Consider the following 21,508-nt stretch of genomic DNA (forward strand, 5'->3'; position numbering starts at 1 on the left):
TGTGTACTTTACAAATCTGCCCAGAGGACAGAATCATTTCTGTTTCTTTTAAATATAAATATGGCCTACATATTTACATTCTTCTTCCCTTTTAGATGTTTTGAGGCCAATTCACAAAGACATATCAGAGAATGTTAGAAAGGTATTGCAGAAGTACTTTTTTACAGGCTTTTACGTGTCTTGGAGAATCGGACCCGGTACGTACCATGTAGTATGACCAAGCAAAAGCTGAAAGACAACTATGGTTTCTATAGGGCGTCCTTGTGATATTTGTCACTCCCTGCATGCAAGTGACTGAATACATCTGTATTCGGTTCCATGTATGATTCCAGCAGTCAAGTGACAAGGTTAGCTTTGCTTTCCCTCCCAAACACAAGCGTAGGGGTCTCTCCCGGTCCGGAAGGTCACGCCGTTGATTGTGTAACTTAGGAATGCTGGAAAGAATAGGACATTAACGCGTTGTTTTTGTTTCTGGAACATGCACTGGAAGGTGAGAATTACAAAGGCATTTCCTCCTCCACCCATGGCTTTCTAAGTGGCCACGCACAAGAAGCTGCGCGGACACTCCCCCCTCTTCCTCAGGATATCATTGTATAATGACTAACATTCCTTGTTTATGCTCCCAGCAAAACAGTGCAGCATTGCCAAGCGCTCAGGGCCCGATTCACAAAACAAGGCATCACGTGGGAAAGCCACTCCCACAGGATTACCCCTTACGTTGTCAAGCAAATATCTGACTTTTTGGGGATTCACACAGACTGCTACTGGAAACTTCTGACAATTGTAGGTTTCCAGGACACCTCATTCTGGCAAAAATCTTCCAATAGGTTAAAATGTGACATGGGTGAATCTGGCAGAAATGTGCATTGATACATATAAAGTTATGTATTTCTTTTCTATATCTCTAGAAAATGGCTACTTTTTGTGCCAAGAAAAGGCAAAAGCATTCCACAATGTGTTAGTATTTTTTTATTCTATCTCAGAAATTTCGAGGCAAACGTTTTTCACCCTATTACTATCCTTTTAGTATATGACTACATCAATCAAAGACTAAAAATGACCATGTAACACTTGCAGAGAAACTACCACTGCTAAGCACCACACGTGGTGCTTTTTAATTACTTTTGATCCGTTTGAACTAAAAACTTTTTTCTTAAGTCTGAAAATTATACAGCACATGGTAGCTTATATGGTAAATGCATGATTACGCAGAAAATGGTAAGGCTGCTCATTCGGTTAATTCCATTGGCATCGGTTATGATCAACTAAAAATCAATCGGGCCTATTCACTAAACCTTTCTCCGGTGCAAGTCTTACTTCCCCCAGGAAAAAGTAAAACATATGCATGCATAAATTAAAAGTGTGAATGTGTGTATAACAGATGTGCGTCATTGGGACTTACAGGCGGGTAATGTACATAATGACAAATGGGTTTTTGATTTCCCTAGCCAAGACCATTGCATACAGTGCACACTTCTTTTATTTAGCAAAATAAGTTTAAGTCTGAATACAGTGCAAGTATTTTTTGATTTGGATTTCACGGCGTGAGTACCAATAAAATGTCCTTTGATAGCGAAACAGTTGTATATTATGCACATGCGTAAGCATCGATTATGCATGCACTTCTAAATTGCCATCTTTGTGCTTCAGGCAATGAACATGGCTAATATCAGCCATACCCCCAGATATCCATGCTTGATCAGAACTTGAGTGAGCTTGTACCAGATTGGGGCACGCAGAGGCAAGTGAAAATGTATTCATATGGCTGCAGAAGTTAAGCTATGCTTTCCTGCAAGCAGTTCTTAATTTGTAAAAAAACATAAATGCTAGTGCCCTCTTCAGGAGGCAACTTCGCTTGCACTGCCAATTGTCGCTGTCAGCACTGCCAATGACAGTAGCAACACAACTACTAACCGTCACGCTCCTTCAGGTGTGACAATTCCGATTATTCCAGGCTCACATCGCTATAGGAATGGCTTTGGCAGCAGGTATTCATAATTTTTATTGTATACTGAATTATTAAAAAACTGTTGTGCTCGTCTCAAAAGTAGACTAACTGCGCCACCATGAGGCAGACTGTCGTAAGCGGTTGTGTTGACAATTAAGGGGGTTATTACAACTTTGGAGGAGGTGTTAATCCGTCCCAAAAGTGACGGTAAAGTGACGGATATACCACAAGCCGTATTACGAGTCCATTATATCCTATGGAACTCGTAATACGGCTGGTGGTATATCCGTCACATTTGGGACGGATTAACACCTCCTCCAAAGTTGTAATAACCCCCTAAGTGCCAGGGTTGAGCACCAGAAACCACTGGCTCAAATTAAGCACTGCCAGCAAGCTCCACTTTTTTTTTTACAGTGGTTTCACCTTTTTCCTGGCCCTAGACCTGCTTCGGCTTCTCAAGACTATTGTTTTTCCAGAACATTTGCACATAATATATATATAGAGAGAAGTCTTTAGTCAGATGACTTTATCCATTGGTCTGTTAAATAGTTATTCACATTCTACTCCCGCCCTCCATAGCATATTGGTTAGAGAAATTGGTCAGTCCACTTTACCTACTGATACCCCACACTTCAAGTGAGGGAATCAAGCAAGTGCACCCTTTGTTAACATCCACCTAAAAATAGCTCCTTTCTATTCCTTGACAAAGCAGGCGTAAAGAGTGATTTTTTTTTTTTAATGTATTGCTTTATTATATTTAAATTAAATATTGGCTGTTTATTTCACCTGCACTTTAGGTGCTCAGTTTTAAAGTTATAACTGTTCAATTAACCATGTAAGCTACCTGTGATTTCAGTGTTTGGTTGGTTGGCGATTTATTCTTAGATTCTTCATGAATAATAATAAAATGCATTGCACAACTGAAAGGCTTATTATTTTTTTAAAAGTCACTAGTGAAACTGCTACATCAGCAAATGTTTTTTAAGTTTAAAATGAAAGCACTTCGCAACGTTTAGGTGGCCATGTGTCTTCTTTTTTCCCTTTATTTCTATTGCATATGCTTGCAATAAAAAAAAATGCTCATTACGCACCCTGCCATGGCCCAACCTATTGGCTTTGGCAGTGCTTGTTTTCTTTCAGGGTTGGTTGTTGATGAAACGTGGCAGCCGCATCTAGACCAACATTTTGTCAGGTACCTTAACAGTGGTGTCTTGTGGCAAACCCGTGATGGGGCAGTTTTGTGAGCACATTCCAGCCTCCTCTAAACACTGGGCCATTGACATGCCCTTTCCATTGTGACTGTTGCCGTGCTGATGGTCTTAAACTAAAGATTTGCACTAGCCAGAAGGGATGCACGTGAATTTTAATTCATCAGTCATAGGGCAAACTCATTTCTGTATGCGGCCTTTGTGTACAGGAAACGGGCACTCTGTGCCAGCATAAATCTGCTGGCTGTGAAGTGCGACCGAACGTCTCTTGTTAGACTGCATGCCATTCCTTCAAAGCTCAGTCTAAAGGAGTTGGGAGTGGCCACCACTTCATCTGTAGCGGTCAAACTTACACACAGCACACAATGCAAGAAGAGCGACCCAACGCCTTGCAACGCACACAAGTATGCATTCAGCAGAGCCTACTGAAAATGTCATTCACCAATAAATAAGGGGTTCGTCATGCATGAGGGACACAGGAATATCATTGTAGTAATATAGTCCCCTCTAACTCCCAGCGCGACGCCCCTGTACCGAAATTCAAATGTGGAATAAAGCTCCTGAAGGCAATCGGAATTGGGTATTTTTTAATTTTAAAGTTGAGGAGGGACAGTGGTACTTGTACCATTGATCCTCTGGGAATTGACAGGCCAGATACCTCTAACATTTTCTGAGGGTTAACTCTTTCATACCCAACTTGGGCTGAAGAGTCCCACATGATAAGCGGCTGAGCACTCGCGGCCCCTCCCTCCGGCTATGTTGGTTCCTTTTCCGTTTCGATACTGGGGAAGCTGGAGAGACTTGAACATTCCGCTGGCGCGGCGGCTCTGTAGCAGCTTTTTTTGTGTGGAGCTGCCTCGTGGTTGTCTGTGTGGCTTTTGTGGCAGCACTGTTCGCTGTTGTGGGGCTCCGTGATGCCGCTGCTCTGTCGGACAAGTGCTGGCGTTGGAGAAGTTGGTGAAGTATGTGCAACAGCATGGAGTTCCTGGTTGTCTCCTTAGTGGTCCTTCCATTTGTAGCTAACATGCAGTTATGAACTGCCTCGGCTGATGGGCCCAAGGCAGAGGAGATTGCTGGAAAACCTCACGGCTGCTGTTGCACTGCTGCTATGCTAAGCCAGGACTGAGCAGCATTGAGCCTATGGGGATAAGGATGTAGGCAATGGTACATCAATTGGAGGGCTGCGATGACGCTACTTTTTAGGGTCGAGCCTACGTCGCATGCGAGATGCTTTAGTAGTTAGAAAAGGTCTCAGAGCCCCACCCATGTCAATTTCATTGGTTCGTGGGCTTGCCTTTTAAAATCTGCTTGCTTTCATTAGTGGAAGGCATGCATACGTCATGCCTTTTCCGGTGGTTAGCCCTCCTCGAGCGCAGCAACCAAGTACTGAAAACATGCGAGGCTCGCTGTTTTCCGTCCGGTTTGTGGACTACTTTTTATCTATTTTCGCAGCGCGATCTCGCTTGGGAGAAGTCGAGCGCTTTGCATGATATCGACCCTGTTACATAGTTAATTGCATTTTTGCCGGTTACGTAGATAATGGCACTTTTGCCGATAGGTTTCACTAAGAATGAACAGTAGCAGTGCGATCGTGCTCTTTTTTTCCATTTAGTGTGGCAAGAAAAGTCCGGTTGGAAGTTTACAACTGCTAATAGCTGTAACTCGTAGAAATGCAAGACCCTATTGCATTGCAAATGCTTGTTGTTTCCAGCAATAGGCCAGCTTACTAAAATGGATTCGTTATCTGGGAATCTTTGTAACAAGTAACTACTCTGAGCTCTTTCATTTTAACTATGTGGCAATGTTCAAGAAGATCAGGGGATTGCTGACGAGACCGGCGTTACTTTACTTAACATTAGTGTTGCTTATTAAAATGTCAACTCAACCTTTGTTGTTATTCCTCTCTATTAATGTCCCCATTTAAGTTAAAAAGAGCTATTCTGCGGAGGTAGAAGCACTTTTGAGGTATTTTATCTGGAATAAGAAGGCTTCTATGGTCAAACTTTTGGTACTTTAATTAGATACCAATCACGGGGAACTGGCTTTACCCCATATGCAGACATACTATGAAGCTGCTCTTTTAGATGTGCTAGCAAGGTTATTGAAATCGGGAAAGGATGGTTGATCTTTTTTTATAGATACAATGATCCAGGAAGCTGAATCTCAGTTGCCAGTGTTTATTAAAACAGCCAAACTCCCAAAGAAAACGAGATATAATGTGCTGCAAGAAATAAGTGCTTGTCTCACATTATTTCATTTAATTAAAGGTATTTCAGGAGGGATCGAGTATCTCCCGTTGCAGGAGTGCAGGTATGTAGGTTTGGCAATACCACAGAGTCAATTAAAGTTCTGGAATGCCAACAGTTTTAAAGAATTGAGACATTTTTTTGTTAAGGGGGAAGTGTATTATGTGGCAGGAACTGCAGCCTCGATGTGGAGATCACTGCAAGTTGTTCTTTCTGGAGTTCCAGCAAATCACTCTTTTTTGAAAGATCACAGCCTGGAACTAATTCCTCACCCTGTCATGTGATCAATTGTGAGGCCAAAATGTAAGGCAGTAGACAACTGGTATAGACTACTCCATGGATGGGGGGTAGGCATCAGCTGGAGAGTTTTTTTGGACAAAATCATCCTGTCCACACAATGCACAATTTCGGAGATGAAATGGAATTCTTTTTCGGTATTAGGCCAGAAGGCACCAAGGGACACTAATTTTAAGAGAAGCTCCTTCCTATCTCACTGGATGGCTTATTATACCCCGCACCTCTCCACAGAAAGTTTCTGGCGGTGGAGGGGCGGTGTTTCCATTGTCAACAACAGGGGATGGTGGGCTGGGTACATCTTTTTTGACTTGACAGATGTTGGAACAGTTCTGGCAAAAGGTCTTTGATGCTCTTAGCCTTGCCTTCCAGATAAAGGTTGTTCCAGAAATAGTGGGAGCACTCATTGGTTTGGTCTGCAGGGACCACAGGTCAGGCATTAGCAAGTGGGGGCAGGTATTTATTTCAAGTGCCTCAGTAGTTGCTTGATCTTTGATTCTACAGAACGGAAGATCATCTAGAGTTCCATCATTCCAAGAGTGGTTGAATAAAATGCTCCGGATGAAAAATTTGAGGAGGCGTATGCGAGATGGGTGAGTGGGTGGGTTTAAAAAGATTTGAAGCCTCGTGGCGGTTCATGAGTTTATTGGAAGAGCTGTGACCCAGCCTGTCAGCAGCGCTATTGCCAGCTCCATGAGGGACATATTCATTCTTCTGGGTAACTTCTCATGTAATGGAAGAGTTTTAAGGATATTGGGGGTTAGTTGCATTACAATTGCACTTTCCTCTAATGATAGCCGCTAATATAATAGTTCTGTATACATTTGCGCATTACAACTTGCATAAAGGATGGGAATTTGTGATACGGTGGCACTTTATTCTATTGATAGCTGTTAATAGTTCTATATACATGTGATAGCTGCTAATATAATAGTTCTGTATACATTTGCACATTACTATTTGCGTAAAGGATGGCTATTTGTGATACAATTGTACTTTACTCCTTGGATAGCTGGAATATAATACTTTCTATACATGTAATAACTGCTTATAACATGGTTCTGTATACATTTGCACATCACTATTTACATAAAGAATCTTGGGTGGGAGGTGGCGAGTTAAAATTGCAAGCTGGCACTTTATGACTTGTCAAAGTATTTTTACTGTATTCATTATTACTGTTTTTATAGATTAACTGGCCTAAACTGTGGCTTTCCTATTTATATAAGAGTGTAGCAGTACCAGGTGTTATATTTAGCTAGCATGTTTTGGATTTGTAATTGATTTATGATTCTCCTCAATAAAAATAAATAAAAAAAACACACTACAAGATCACCATTCACACAGGAGGATCTGATTTGCTGGTAAACGAATAACAATCTTATTATACGAAGCCAATATCCATCTCTATAGACGAGATCCTGAGATATCTATTTCCTCTGTCATGAGGTCCTGCACTGTAATGACATCCTTTCTGGCCTTAAAATAAACTAGTGCAAGTCCTTAATAGTCCAGAGGACACAACACCATTCCCTCTAGATTTTCCCTGCAATAGACAGGGGCATCAGTGCGCTTTCTAGGTGTCAGGATACATTGTGCAAGGCTACAAACTTTTTGCCTGACTGCAGCAGCCATGCACGCTAGATGTTTTCATGTTGGGGCTGAATTTATTCCACTTCCCCGGTGGTGCGCCGAAGTGAGGGCTTTTTGTAAATATTCTCTGATCTTTAGAAAATGATACCACATAGAACTGACCTTTAACCTTTTGTGGTGCCACTAGGACATGCCTAAGAGGTTCCTTCTCATGTGAGGTACTTTACAGCCCAGGTCTTACTACTGGCTTAGTGCAGGGTGGTGAAATGGTAGAGACTTTGTCAACTTCCAAGGGTGGGCATCCGTGTTAAGGACCTCATCTTCTGCAATGATGCATCAGACACCTATGCCACACATAGCTGGTCCACTGTGAAACGATACTTATCCTAACAAAGACGTGGTCAGACGTCAGGAATGACTATTACACTGCGTCTTCTCCTGTGAGTAGAACATCCTGTGCCATTGATTGACTAAAGCTTTGCACCTGTGTGTCTGAGCTCCTGCATGCAACAACTTTTTTTTCTGTGAAAATCATGACCATAGTAATCACTTTGCTATTTTTCTCCTTCCGATGTCATGTTGTTGATGTTTTATGGCAGAGAACGGTGAACACATAAAAAGAATCCTTCATCTTTGGTGGCTTTTCAGCTCAGAGTTCTTTTCCATAAAAAAAACAGGTTAACACAGCTTCACCAGACGTGAGTGAGTTGCTAGTCACTAGTGCATTAACTAGCACAGGTGAGTGTATATATGCCTGCATTTCAGAAAAGGAAAGTGGGAGATTAAAAAAATAAAAATAATGGAGACTGTATTACTCCCAATGCCTTCTATTGAAGGAGAAGACATTTCAGGCGGAAAATAATATAAAAATAAAGCAATTTTTGGTTTACATAATCTCCTGTCTGAATCGGGTCTGTTGGCATGTATGTGAGTTATGACCAGTTCTGTGAATGGAACAACCCTGGTCATTTGCCAGTACTGACGTGATCCCTAGTTCTACCTTAACCTCAGGAACTACTGTGATTTTTAGGCCTGAAGTTAGCTACTACCTTTTGATTTCATTAAAACAATATTTACATAATAATCTTACAAGGGATTTCAGCCAACCCTCTTAATCCAGCAAGCAGCAATGGGTCAGCTCCCTTCAGACTTTGGCAAAGATCTGATCTCTCACAAGGAGCACATCTGCACACAATGTATGGTGCCGACTACTGACTGCTGAGCGGACATTAACCAGCGCCGCCTTACAGCTCTAGAGCCGTCTCACTCTGAACATTAACATTAACCAGCTTTCCATCTAATGGGTTGCTTAGGGCTGGATTTAGTGTTTGGTTGCGAGGGTACTCTGTTGTAGATGTGACAGAGCACTCTGCCAGTCATACCTCGGTCCACTTGCCTCATTTAGAGATGGGGAGACCTTAAGTAGCCCCCGTAGGCTCAGTTGACGGAATACTTCCCTATTCTGTCAGGCTATCAGAGGAAAGGCATAACAACCACTCTCCCTGTAGAGCAGGGGCCTTCAAACTGGGGGAGGGCTCCTCTAGGGGGGCCTCGAGTGATCCCAGGGGAGGTACCAGGCTCTGGCAAGAAGAAGCATTATAGAGATAACAGGGCTTTGTTTTAAGCAGAAGCATGTTATTGCATTTTTTAAAAAGGTAGCAGTACTTAACTGCAATGTTTAAATAGGTCTAGACATATTTAAACATTACGATGTTTATAAAATAATTGTGAAAAATTCTGAGGTGGGGCCCAATGATTTTTATTTTTCAACCGGAGGGGGGGGGGCGTTCAGCATTAAAACATTTGGAGAACACTGCTCTAGAGCGTGGATGGTTGTAATGCCTTTTATTTTCTGTTTGTCACACTAAAAAAATACCGGTCAGTGAGGGACAGAAAATGAAAACAAAATTACCCCAAACCCTGGGATAAAACTGCTAATGTCATTATTTTTTTGTTTTTCAAAAAGAAACTCCCACTTTGACAGTTTGTTTCTGAAAAACAAAAATCTTTTAAAACATTTGATGGCTGGCAGTCATGGCTGATGGGATCGACTGTCAAACTTTTCCTACATTGATGGGAACCGTCATAATAGTGGTTGCTGTCAATGTAGTGAGATGTCAGTGGGGCTGGTGGAGAGCTTTAATTTTCGTCGGCGGGGGGTCCCTTTGGATTGCGGAGGTAATCTCCTCAGCCATCCTGAAGCAGTAAGCTTTGTCCACCAAACTCTAAATTGGTTCCTTGTTGTTAACATATCCAAGAGATAACCATTGTTTGGTTAATATAAGACGCTGCCACCCACATGTCCCCCATTACGTTGGTCGAGAAACCACCCTCCTCAGTGGGCTTTATGCTGCAGGGCTTCTTTTAAAGCATGATGAACTGCGATGATGCAACCACATCTCATTCCCCCAATCTAGTCATACCCTCTTGCAGTATGGAGCTGGTTCATCCTTTTATTCGAATGCTGGTTTTCATTTCCAAGCCGGCCATGACCAGGATAAACTATTTCCTGCTTTTTAAGAAACCATAAGCGTCAGAACGTAGCTGTTCCACCAACCACGACAACCGGCCATTTCGCAGCTCAGTGGAGTCAAGCACCATTTTACCAGCCTCGGGGTGGATGGGTTGGAATACTTGCCTGAACATGTCCTAAAGGCAATGTAACTGCCAGTGCAAGCAGGAGATAATCTAGACATGGAAATTAAGTAAATATAAAAACAAGAAGAGTGTTACTGCACAACCCACATTTCAGAAATGGCCTGCACCTCAGGTTTGTAGTACAAATGAAAGCAGGTTGATGAAAAACACACTTCAATGGGCAAGATACTTGGCCACGGCAGTTGTGACAAGTGAAACTGCTATATTGTGCAACAGGGAATGCCAAAAAAGTCTCTTGACTACCACATATAGGAAGAATGAAGCTTGAGCTGTTACAAGGAAGAAAGAAATAGGAATTATACTAACCTCTGCACAAGCTACCTGGATTGATTTATAGGCAAGGTCACTTAAATTATGCAGCAATGGAGGATAAATCTTTGTGACAGAGTTGACTACGTTATGTGGCAAGGAAAGACTAATAATGCACCACATTTGGCCAGTATTATTTTACTATGTTGTCTTTTTAACACATCGTAATTCTGTTTGGACACAGGTTTCACCTCATTACCATCAGTTTAATACTTGAATATGGTAATAAACAAGTACAACATGAACACTAAGCCTTCGTGAAGAATCTCGCATGACCTATGACATTTGTGTTCTTTCCAATTCGCCCATGTGAGCTTTTCCTTATTTTTTCAAGTCTTCAAATTATGTAGATTTGGTAAATTATGTAGGAAGTGGAGTAAATTCATAATTATGTGGAAAACGCAGCAGCCTCAAAATCACGTAATTCCAGTGGCCCTGGTTGGGAATGTGTGGGTAACTGAGTACCTTTGGATGAACTGCTTCCCTGCAAGGCTTTATTTACAGGTGCCCAGTACTCAGCACAGCCTACAGCTCAGTTGAGCTGCTATTGAAACAACATTTGCAATGCAACGGGTCTCGCATTTGTTTGAGTTAGAGCTATTAGCATTATAAACCCCTAACCGGACTTCTCTTGCCATAGAAACTGAAAATTAAAAGTAAAACAGTTTCACATAAGCGAGCCAATTCACAGTGCCATGACTATCAGCGCGAAGAGACACACAAAAGGAAAAAAAGTTGCTTGCAGTCAAACTTATCGGCAAAAGTGCCATTAGCCATGTAACCGGGGCAATGACCAAGGCGGTAACAAAACCTCCCAAAGGAGGGACTAAGGTAAACCATTTACCAATGTCATCAAAGGATATTTGAAGGATATTTGATAGGTGGCCTCTTCATATAACTGTAAGACCCTGATATTTCGTAGCCAACAACAATGCAGGTGTTATCTGGCTTATTCTGGCCTTCTGCCTTATTGGAACGAATCCAATCTGTGTCCGGTTGGAGGAAATGTCTCTAATGACAATTTGACGGTTGAAGTTCTATCAACAGCGTGTCTGACTGGGATTAAATTCTTGGGCATACATGTCTCCAACGTCCAAGAATGGATATGAGACAGAAATATGTCTTCAAACTCAAAAATAACTCTAAAAACTGGATAGCCTTACTGATTTCGTTAATGAGTAGTGGCTTTAACTAAAATGATAATTTTTCTTGGAATGTTATACATCCTACAAAATACCCATATCGAAATGCTTATACGGATTTTCAAACAGGTATCTTTTCCACAATACACTCCTTTCTGTGGTGTAACAAAACACCTTACATGAGATCGACAACGTGTAGTAAGTATCGTGGACTTTGAGTACTGTCATGCAACACACTTGGCAGTGAGTATTGACTGGCTGTTTGATACTAGATGGGATCCCGCTTATGCCAATGAGCACCAGGCTCTCAGCGGTGTAGACCCAAGACAATTTCTGTATGGGGTAACTAGCACTCAAGCATTCCCCCCACAACAAAAAGACAGCCTATGTTATCTGGAAGAAACCTGTCGCAAAATGAGAAAACACAAGACACTACCAGCACCAATACCATCCCAAAAGTGACTGGGCTCCAGGGTTTTAGAGGATGCAATAGATTTGGGGGTTTCTACACTGGAGGCATAGTCAGAAAAACATTTACTGAGTTAGAAGAATAATTAATTCTTCTAAAATCCCAGTGTGTCTGTTATCTTCAGTTTAAACCAGGCCTGGTAGGAATTGTAATTGCGTCAGAGTAATTTTAGTAATTTTGTATTACTCTTGTGACGCAAACTTGCCATAAATTATGTGATTAAGTCTGTCCTATAATTTGGTGCAAAAATGCTGTTTCTGTTGCATTTAGCGCTATTTTCTTAGCTCAAAATGCATCTTCATGTTCATTTTGGGCGTGAGTACATTTTATGCAAAAAAGATAGCACTAAATAAAGGGTCATGTTCCTTGTGTAATACTGCATAACGTTACATAATTTTGCTGCAATTTTCGCGTAATTTTGCTACAACAAATTACATGTGCCACGCCCACCCCTAGTTTAAACGCCATATTTATATGCAGTAGAAGACAGCCCAGAATTGAGCCCACTAGAAATTAAAACGTCCACTCACAAAGAAGGTATCTTTTCTAATGGTAATACAAGTGCCAGGCACACTCCCGCCAGTGGGAGAATTATCTGGTGGCCCTGGAGGATGGAGAGTGGCAAGGGGGACATTTTTGATTGCAGCGCCGTTCAGGCTCATACAGTTTACATTTCTTAACCGTGATAATTACACTAGGCAGCGACTATGGGGAATGATTGTTCAAATATTGCCTTCATGTCTGCGGTGTGACGAGGGCTGCAGATACTATTTGCACTTGGTACGGGGGTGTACAATATTGCAAAGATATTGGAATAAAGTGCCAAATCCATCTGCACCTAGACAGCTAAAGATTTTCCGCTCTGCACGATGAGCTCTACTGAACATTGTAGATGAACTACAGGTAAATCGGTGCACTAAACTCCTTACTGGCCTCGGATTAGGCATTACAAAGAGGGACATAACTCATACACGGAGATCTTCTAGGGCACTGAGTATTGCTAAATTGAAGACAGGCCTGGAGCAATGCAGCATCTTGGAATAGGGTCTGTTTGCGGATCAAAGCTGCAGGGGGCGTAACAAAGGCGCCTGAAGCTGTCGTGGTGCAGGGAGGTCCCAAGGCTTTAAGGGCCACTCAATCCTGCTCTTTCTCTCTCCCTCTCCTTTCTCGCTCTCTCCGCTAAATACATATAAATACATATATGCGATTGCTCTTGTAAAAGTTGAACTGTGTTGAACTTAAATTGAAGAAAATGGAAATAAAGGTTAGTATTAAAACAAGTAGTAAAACAGCCAAAACGCTGCCAGCCACACCCAGATATATTGGCATAATGCTGTAATCTCTCAGTGGCGTAACAAAGGCCCCCGCGGTTCGGGGCGCCCCGAGCTCCAGAAGTCCCTACAGCTCAGTGCACTCTGCACGGGCGGAGGGCCTCTGACTGGCTCCAGGCCCCCCTCCATGAACTTTGCAGGTGCCCCCCTCACATTTAGTTACGCGACTGTAAACTCTAATGCACTTACATCCACGCGTCACTGGGCCCTGGGTAACGCCGAGCCAGAGGAATGTTGCTGCACCTCAGCAAGAGTTGGTTCTGCCCGCAGGGAGGGCCGCGAGAGTGAGATCTATTCGTCACACATGACGGAGCCGCCTCCAAAGGCAGAGGATTTTTCAGTGCTGCAATGTGAAGGTCAAGGAGAAGATTCTGAACATGGTGCAGTGTGTTCTTCGTGCAGTACGGAGGTGGAATTGTAATGAAAACAAGAAAAAATCTCTCTCCACATCTAATGATTTCTTGCTGAGCAGGTGCTCGGGAGCAGCTCGCTGAGGGCGAAGAGTCTGTCGCTTGTAATCCGTTTTGGATAGAAGGGAGATTGCCAAGCGAAGAAGGATAGAGAAGAAACAACCTATGCATTTCTTCGTTTCCTTGAAGGTGATTAGGGTTTTTAGGTCTCATCTGTCAGACATCTGTAGGCGAAAGTCTTTTTTGGACTACACCAAAAACATACAGTGGGCTTTGACACTAAGCATTGCTTATTGGCTGCCTTTCCTGTCACTCTTATTTGCTTGCTTTTTATTCAATGGCTTTCCCTAGCCGTCTTGTGTTTTTCCCTCTTGGAGCACAGCCTCTCTGCCATCCTTTTCAACTGCTGACTTGTATCCCGCCACTGCTCCCATTTAGGGAATTACTTATTTCTTCTTGTTTCAGCACTCCATTAGAGCGCATGTATTTTCTAACTCTTGGCCCTCATGTGCTGCTTCACTCCTCCAGCATCCCCTCCCGCTGACCGTGCACTCAGTGTTGCTCCCTTATATCTGCCCTCCAAGCTCATCCATAGCTTTTCCAATGACTGCCGGATTTTTAAATAATTTTTTGAGGGACTTCCTCTGGAACTGCTCCAAGCACCTCCATTACTTCCTTGCCTTCTACAATCCTCCCCAACTGTTCCTCAGTTGTCCCCTGACCATGCAGCCCTATTTTTAGGGTTCTCTCCTTTTCTTCTGTCTCTTCTCCTCTGATCACGTTGCTCTCTCTCCACTCCTTTATCTCTCTCTTTTTAATCCTCCTGTGTTTGTCGCAATTAATCTTGGGGGGATGGGGAAGTGACAGAGGCACCAGCAGCTGCCCTGAGCTTTCACAACTGGCCTCCAGTGTTTACAGCCCACCAGAGAAATGTCTGATGGAATGGAAAGACCAGTCCGGCCATGTGCTGTTTCCAAAGCCGTGAGCCACCCGGCCTGTATTCAGATCATGCTCTGGGCTTCATATTAGCTTTTCTCTCCTCCAGGTGTACTGGTTTTCTATGATAGCACTTCCTTCGGTGAAGGTGGTTCCAGCACTCTTTGGCTCTTTGGAATGTTTTCTGCATATCTGTCGGAGTGAGTTTCCCACTGTCAGCTGACAAACTGGCTAATTTGTTTGGTGGAACGCAGGAGGGGGCAAAAATGCACGCAGACAACGTAACGTAATCCAGGGCCGTTTCTCTTTCCATGCTGCCAGTTGATGCCTTTATAAGGTGAAGCCATCATGCAGTGGTGTAACACAAAACAATACAGCCCCTCTGCAGAATGTGAACAGGGGCCCCTTAGTGTACCACCTTTTACAGATATTAATTGGCCTTGGACTGAATGTGGGCCCACAGTAGGGTTGGGGGGACGGATATGTTGGGGGCCTCCTGCACCATAGGGGCGTCAGGTTCTTGCGCTACGCCTCTGAAGCCATCTTACTAGAAGTTTAGGCCGCACACTCAAGTTGTCCGCTTCAACCCCAATCACATTTGCCAGCAACTCTATTTTGCTATGTGTTCGTTTTTCATCTTAAAAATGGGGCTGCCCACCATTTTCTATGCGCTGTCACACCAGGCAGTGTGGTTCTGATAATGGCAGAGAGGTATTCTCCCCATTCTGTCACCTCCCCTGTACTCATACCTCTCTCTGGGTAGCGGGTGAATTATGTGGTCCAGGTGGACGACCAAGTGATTGCTGCAAGTAAAATGGCCTGGTACTGCCTGTATATATTTCTCTGCAGCAAGAAGTAGGAGACACGGAGCAGAGAAGGCAAACGGATAAATGGCGCTAGTACCTGGGCTCAGCATTGTAATTGTCTCTCCCGGGGTTCTCAGAAACAAGTGAGAAGCCTGAAAACACGGGTCACCTGTTTGTATGCTGTACTGGCACGTCCACAGCACTGGTAATAAAGCTTACAAGTAGTGTAATCTTTAAAGCTTAATTTGTGCGGTTGTTTGCTGGTGCCGGACACCGGCACTATTTTTAAAGCATCAGCACTTGTTTATGACAGTAGAAAACTTGGTGGTGCTCTCAGCCTGTTTTTTTTTTTTTAACGAAGCCTGAGCGTTTAGGAATTTAATGTTTTAAAAAATGATAATTCACACTTCCAGACCATGCCTACAGCTTGGGGTACCCTGCAATGGCCATAAATGTCACACCAGAGTGCTGGTTAGTAGGTAATGTTGGCACTGCTATCCGGCAGCACTGGCAGAAGCAGTGGGTGGCACAGGCTGCGGTGGAACACCTTGGGCCCTGGTACTTATATTTTTAAAATTAAACACTGGTCATCTGCACTACAAGAGTGTCAGGCTTTCCACTGTGGTAGCACAGCGTGCATAGTATTATGCATTGTTGTAATGCCACAGCTTGACAGTCTTTGTCACTGCTGGCACACAGCAGCCCTCTAAATCATTGGCATGTTCCTTCTGTATTCCTGTATTGACACGGCAGCTCTTCTCCATGCTTTCTCAGTATGGTCTGGGATTTTCCTGTACTACTTTGTTTGCAGCTTTGTGCCTTGCTGCTATGGCATGCCTGTCGGCCTACTGCACAGCTGCCAAGGTGTGCCTGAAGGCATCCCGCAGTGCTGGCATGCCATGCATTCAGCATTGCTAGTGTAACTGAAATTGCACTCACAGCCAATTTCCGTTAGATGCCCATGCATTCATATGCCCAGCTAACTAGCATAGGGGGACCAAACTAGCCTTCATTTTTCAAATCGCTCAAATACAAATGTAAGACCAAATTTACCATGTTTCTAATGTTGATAGTATGAAGATTTGTCTTTGTTACAGCCATTTTGTAACGTGTTACTGAAATCCAACAAAGGGATTAAAAAAATTAACGAAGGACCTAATGTTGGTTTAGTCATTGATTATTCTACCATGCTGAATTTAAATATGACTGTTGGACCTTGCCCTTTTTACAGGGTCATCCCCAAACTTCTTGCTTTCCTTCTCTTATTTTTTCTGACCCTTTTTGTTGACCTTAGAACTCTGGGCACTTTACCACTGCTGATCAGTGCTAAAGGACATGTGCTCTCCCTTCTAAACTTGGTATGATTGGCTTACACCTAATAGACACATTTAATTTACCTGTAAGTCCCTTGAACAGTGGTATCCCTATGCCCAAGGCCTGTAAATGAAATGCTACTAGAGGGCCTGCAGAGCAGCTTGCGCCATCCACAGAAGTAGCCTTTCAAACCTGTCTCACGCCTGCTACGGCAAAGCCTGCGAGAACAGTTTATTGCTACAGTGGCCTGGCATCTAACTTTACTCCCCAGGCCTGGAACTCCCTGTTTACTACATATAAGTCACCCATAAGGAAGGCCCTAGCTAGCCCTATGGGCAGGATGCTGTGTATGTAGACGGTAGGACATGTGTTTATGTATTACATGTCCTAGTAGTGACAAACAGCCTATCTAGTTTTTCAAAACTAGCGTGCTGCCCGTCTCATAGCATTGCATTGGAAATGCCTTAACATATTTCTAAGTAGTATTGTCTAATTCATGAGGGATTGCGCTGGCATGTTTGTTATGGTTAGAATGGTAGTGAGAAATGCTGCTTACTAGGGTAGGTGGATTTTTTTATTACCATTATAGGAATGCCACTTTTAGAAAGTGAGCATTTCTCTGTGCTTATGCTTTTGGTGTTTTGCAGCCTGCCTCCAATCCATGTCTGGGGCAGAGTGACAGCTAGGCTTTGTGCATACTTTTCAGAAGACCTGTACACAAGAAGGTTGGAGGTGTCACACGAGTGCATCTGCATACTGAATGGTCTTACTGGACTGCGAGAAGGGGAGGCAGGACACCCCTGCATTTGTAAAGGCTGTGCCCTGGTCTCACACAAAGTGCTAATTTACCCCCCATTGATGTCTGGAGCCAGTGCTGGAGGAGAACAGGGACACTCCTGAAACTGGTTAGTGCTGGGTGGAACCCCCTCTCTTCCTTTGTGGAAGCTGCGCAAAATGAGTATTAGCACAGGGGGTTGTCCCCCACTATCTTAGACACTAACGGACTGAACTGGACACTGGATGCTACTGGAAGGACTCGCCAAGAATCGCCTTGGGGCTACTGCTCTTTTGCTGACCTGTGACCGGCTAGGTCACTGAGAGGGACTGCCACTGCCTGTGAACCCATGTGTTGGCCTGCTTGGGACCTGCAGCCCTGTGCCCCTCTATGCTGTCTCCAGGGGCTGGGTGGTGTGCCCCCTCTCCCTCCTGCATGCAGGTTCATAAAGCCTGAGGAAAGCGCTGTATTTTGTTTTTCTAGAGCGCATGAAGAGCGCTGTATTTTATTTTTCCTAAGCGTGTGAAAAGCCCTTTACTTTGTCCTCTTGGGCGCACGGAAGCTCCCCTGTGTCACCCGGTGCAGGGAGAGCACCTTCTGCCTGTTGCTAGTGCAGCCTGTGAACAGGGCTGCACCTGAACTAAGGAGCAACTCATCCCAGTGTGCTCCAAACATGGGGAACTGTGGTTTCCAGTGCTACCAAGGCGGGCCCTGTCTAGTACCCCCCCCCCCCACGGGGACAAGCAGGCTTTGATTCTGGAAGCTGGAGCTCTACCTGGCTTCGCTTTGTCCTGACAGAGTACGGGGGAGTTTCGCCACCAGGCCCAGGCGCCCTTTACTAGGATCCTGCCACCCAAAGGGGAGGCAAGCTCAATTTTTCCCCTGTGCCTAGTAGGAGGGTGGAGCTTGGCAGCCCCAGGACGACGTGGTCTGCGGAGGCTGAGCCTTCGGTGATCAGGGGGAAGGAACGTCCCGCCTGGGTGGGACAAGACCCCAGATTACTCCCCCGCCAACCCCAAGGATTAGCAGCTGCACCGCACGGACGCAGGCAGCTCCGGAGCGAGCCTGAGCGCGGGCACCGACCCAGGTCTGTTAGAGCCGCATGCACGCCTTCCTCGGTGGGGCTGTTGCAGAGTGATTAGCAGGACGGAGTGTCGACCCTCGGTGGCAGCTCCTGATTCTGCGAATAGTGCCTGGTCATGTGGTCTTCCCCGCGATATGAGCCCAGGAGCTCCTGTACTAGACGGAGTACGTGTTTTCTTCCCGTACCTACTGCCCATTTTGGATCAGGAGTGCAGATGCGCTGCTACCTTTGCCTGGGATGTATCGGGGTGATTGTACCTACGATCAGCATCTCTCATGCCCCCAGTAATACCTAGGACATTGCGGTTACCTTCCCCCATGATATGCCTGTTCTCATGGTATATGTCATCTTTCTTTCCTATGTCCTGAGTATGTTATTTGCCACACTTGCCATGTGGGGGTAGCAAGCATATTTTTAAGATCTGTCTGGGATACTGTGAGGGAATAAATAGGCCCTCATTATGACAGTGGTGGCGGTATGTTTGGCACCACATTATGACATTTCCGCCGGGCCAGTGGACGGAAACAGCGTTTCCGCCTGCTGGCCCAGCGGAAAAGTCACCACAACATTGTAGCCATCTCGTAATGGAGCCGGCGGCAATGCCTAGGTGCGTCAGGTGCAGCAGAACCCGTCGCGCATTCCACTGCCCGTAATTCGGGCAGTGGAATACACGATGGGACTGTGCATGGGAGCCCCTGCAGTGCCCATGCCAAGTGCATGGGCACTGCAGGGGCCCCCAGGGGCTCCCGAGTCACCCATACCGCCAGCGCCACGGACAGGCTGGCAGATGGAGACTCGTAAGCCCCAGGGCAGGGCTGCTTGCAGCGCTGCCCTGGTGGATTACAACCACCGGGTCCGCCAGGCTGCAGGCTGGCAGCAGCCCGGCGGTATTACCGTTGCATGACCCCCGCGGTCATAATGTGGTGGTAAGTACCACCAGCCTGTTGGCGGTACTACCGCCACATTATCACCTCCCGCCGGGGCCAAAATGACCCCCATAATGTTTTAAGACATATGCGATATGGGAATGTTTCCTTGTATGTACACCTATGTTGGCGATACTAGTGCCTTGCCATTTGGGGAATGTTTCATTCTATGTGCATTTCTGATGGTGTCTGGGCATCTCCAATAATGAGTTTATTTCACCATGTGCATTTCTGGTGATGAGGACAACCCGACTACTGCTTGTGTTGCAGAATACCAATAACCTATATGTTTACTTAACTACTGCTTATTTTGGCAGAGTACTAGTAACCTGTGTAAAGGTCTGACAACTGCTTGAGCAGCAGGGTATTACTGATACATGTTGTGTGTGGTCTAATGATATTTTATGCAATACAGCTTATTTTTATATAACTGTGTGTTGAGTTGCCTTTGTGGTGTATTTATTGTGTCACGTGTGTTGTGCAATTGCTTTACACATTGCCTCTGGGATAAACCTGACTGCTCATGCCAAGCTACCAAGAGGGTGAGCAGGGGTTATCTTGGGTGTAAAACTCCCTCGCTCTGATTAGAGTGGGTGGGTTCTGCCTGGCTTGAGTGCATACTGTAGCCAACCAGAAACCCAATTTCTAACAAAGTCTTATAAACAGGGGCACTAAAATTATGTGTTAACGGGTGACCACATAAAGCAAGAGACTTTACTTAACAAGTGGCAAGGAAAAGGCAAAGTATGTGATTAAAGAGAACTTATGTCACACACAGTGTGATTATAACATTTTAACAAACATAACTAGTAATGCCAAATAGCTAGCAATACTTCAGAAACGTTTTTGAACAAAGAACTGCTTTCATTCACTTTCAATCAATGCTTTGTTTTGCACGAAAGCGCAGAGCACATCATTCTTGTAATAAAATGTGCCTTTCGATCCAGTTTTGTTTTAAAATGCATTTTTTGGAGTGGATATGTCAAAGGGTAAATGTGCTAAAACATGCAGCAGCATTTGTGTATGTTCGTGTTTTAGCACATAGGATGTTGGTCCTGTTGACTTTGTCAATGCTTGTTTATATGTCTGGCCAAAGAAAGTAATCTGTTGTTGTCAAGGAAAACTAGGAACAATTGCTATGTATTTATATGTAGTGGGGAGCGAGGGGCAGAAGCAATTATCTCCTTGAGCTGGTTGGAGTCTTCCAAGTCCGGCTACCTGTTCATTCTTTCTGTCTGCAGTGAACACTGCCACTACAGCCACACTCAAATCTACAAAAACACACTATATACAACATTACTGTCATAACATTATAACTCCACAACTAGAACCAACATAACAATTCTGCAACTACAGCAGTACCAACACTGCAACACAAAAACAAGGTAATGATGAATATAAATGGAGAAAGCCAACCTTACAAACTAGCCTGCTGGCACGCGACTCCATTTTGAAGAAATGTCGTAATAAGGAATAATCTTTTTCATAAAAAATCCAAAGATTTTAATGGAAAAACTATAACATTTTATTGGACAGGGGTTTGAATCCCAGGTCCAGTATATACAAAAAAAAAATCTTCAGATTCCTAAAATTTTACAAATCATGAGAATAAAAATATTCAAAAAGAAAAAAAGTAAAGGACTTTAAAAGAATGGGTTCATATGGTCTTTTTAGGTCGAGCCTGCGAGTGCATGCGCTAGCGCATGCATCTCGTTTGCTAGACTGCTGTGTACAATAAAGGGCTTGGAGCCTGCCTGTCGCTTACCATTTGTTGGCTTGCATGACACTCTTCTTTGCAGCCCCTTAATTCGTCACTGAATTCCTCTTATTCCGTCATTTCCATTCCTCTGTGTGGAGCAGGGACCAAGCACTGATAGATTCAACTTAATCAGTGTCTGTCCACTGCTCCCGGCATGATTGAGGTACTATTGTGTCCTTTTTAACTTCCAGTACCCTGAAAACCAAAAGGCTTGTGACTGGCGGAACGTGCCCACCAGAACAAACAAAATTGCCAGTTTCTATTATTTATAACTAACTTTCTTTTATTTTGTAAAGTTGT

At 44.1% G+C, this 21,508-nt stretch overlaps 1 protein-coding gene across 3 annotated transcripts in view; it reads left to right on the plus strand.

Annotated features, from left to right (window-relative positions):
* PALM2AKAP2 (PALM2 and AKAP2 fusion) overlaps positions 1-21,508 on the plus strand; it is a 735,219-nt gene that overhangs the window by 551,614 nt on the left and 162,097 nt on the right. The window lies entirely within an intron of this gene.

Source organism: Pleurodeles waltl, chromosome 1_2 (assembly GCF_031143425.1).
Source record: "Pleurodeles waltl isolate 20211129_DDA chromosome 1_2, aPleWal1.hap1.20221129, whole genome shotgun sequence".
Lineage (NCBI taxonomy): Eukaryota > Metazoa > Chordata > Amphibia > Caudata > Salamandridae > Pleurodeles > Pleurodeles waltl.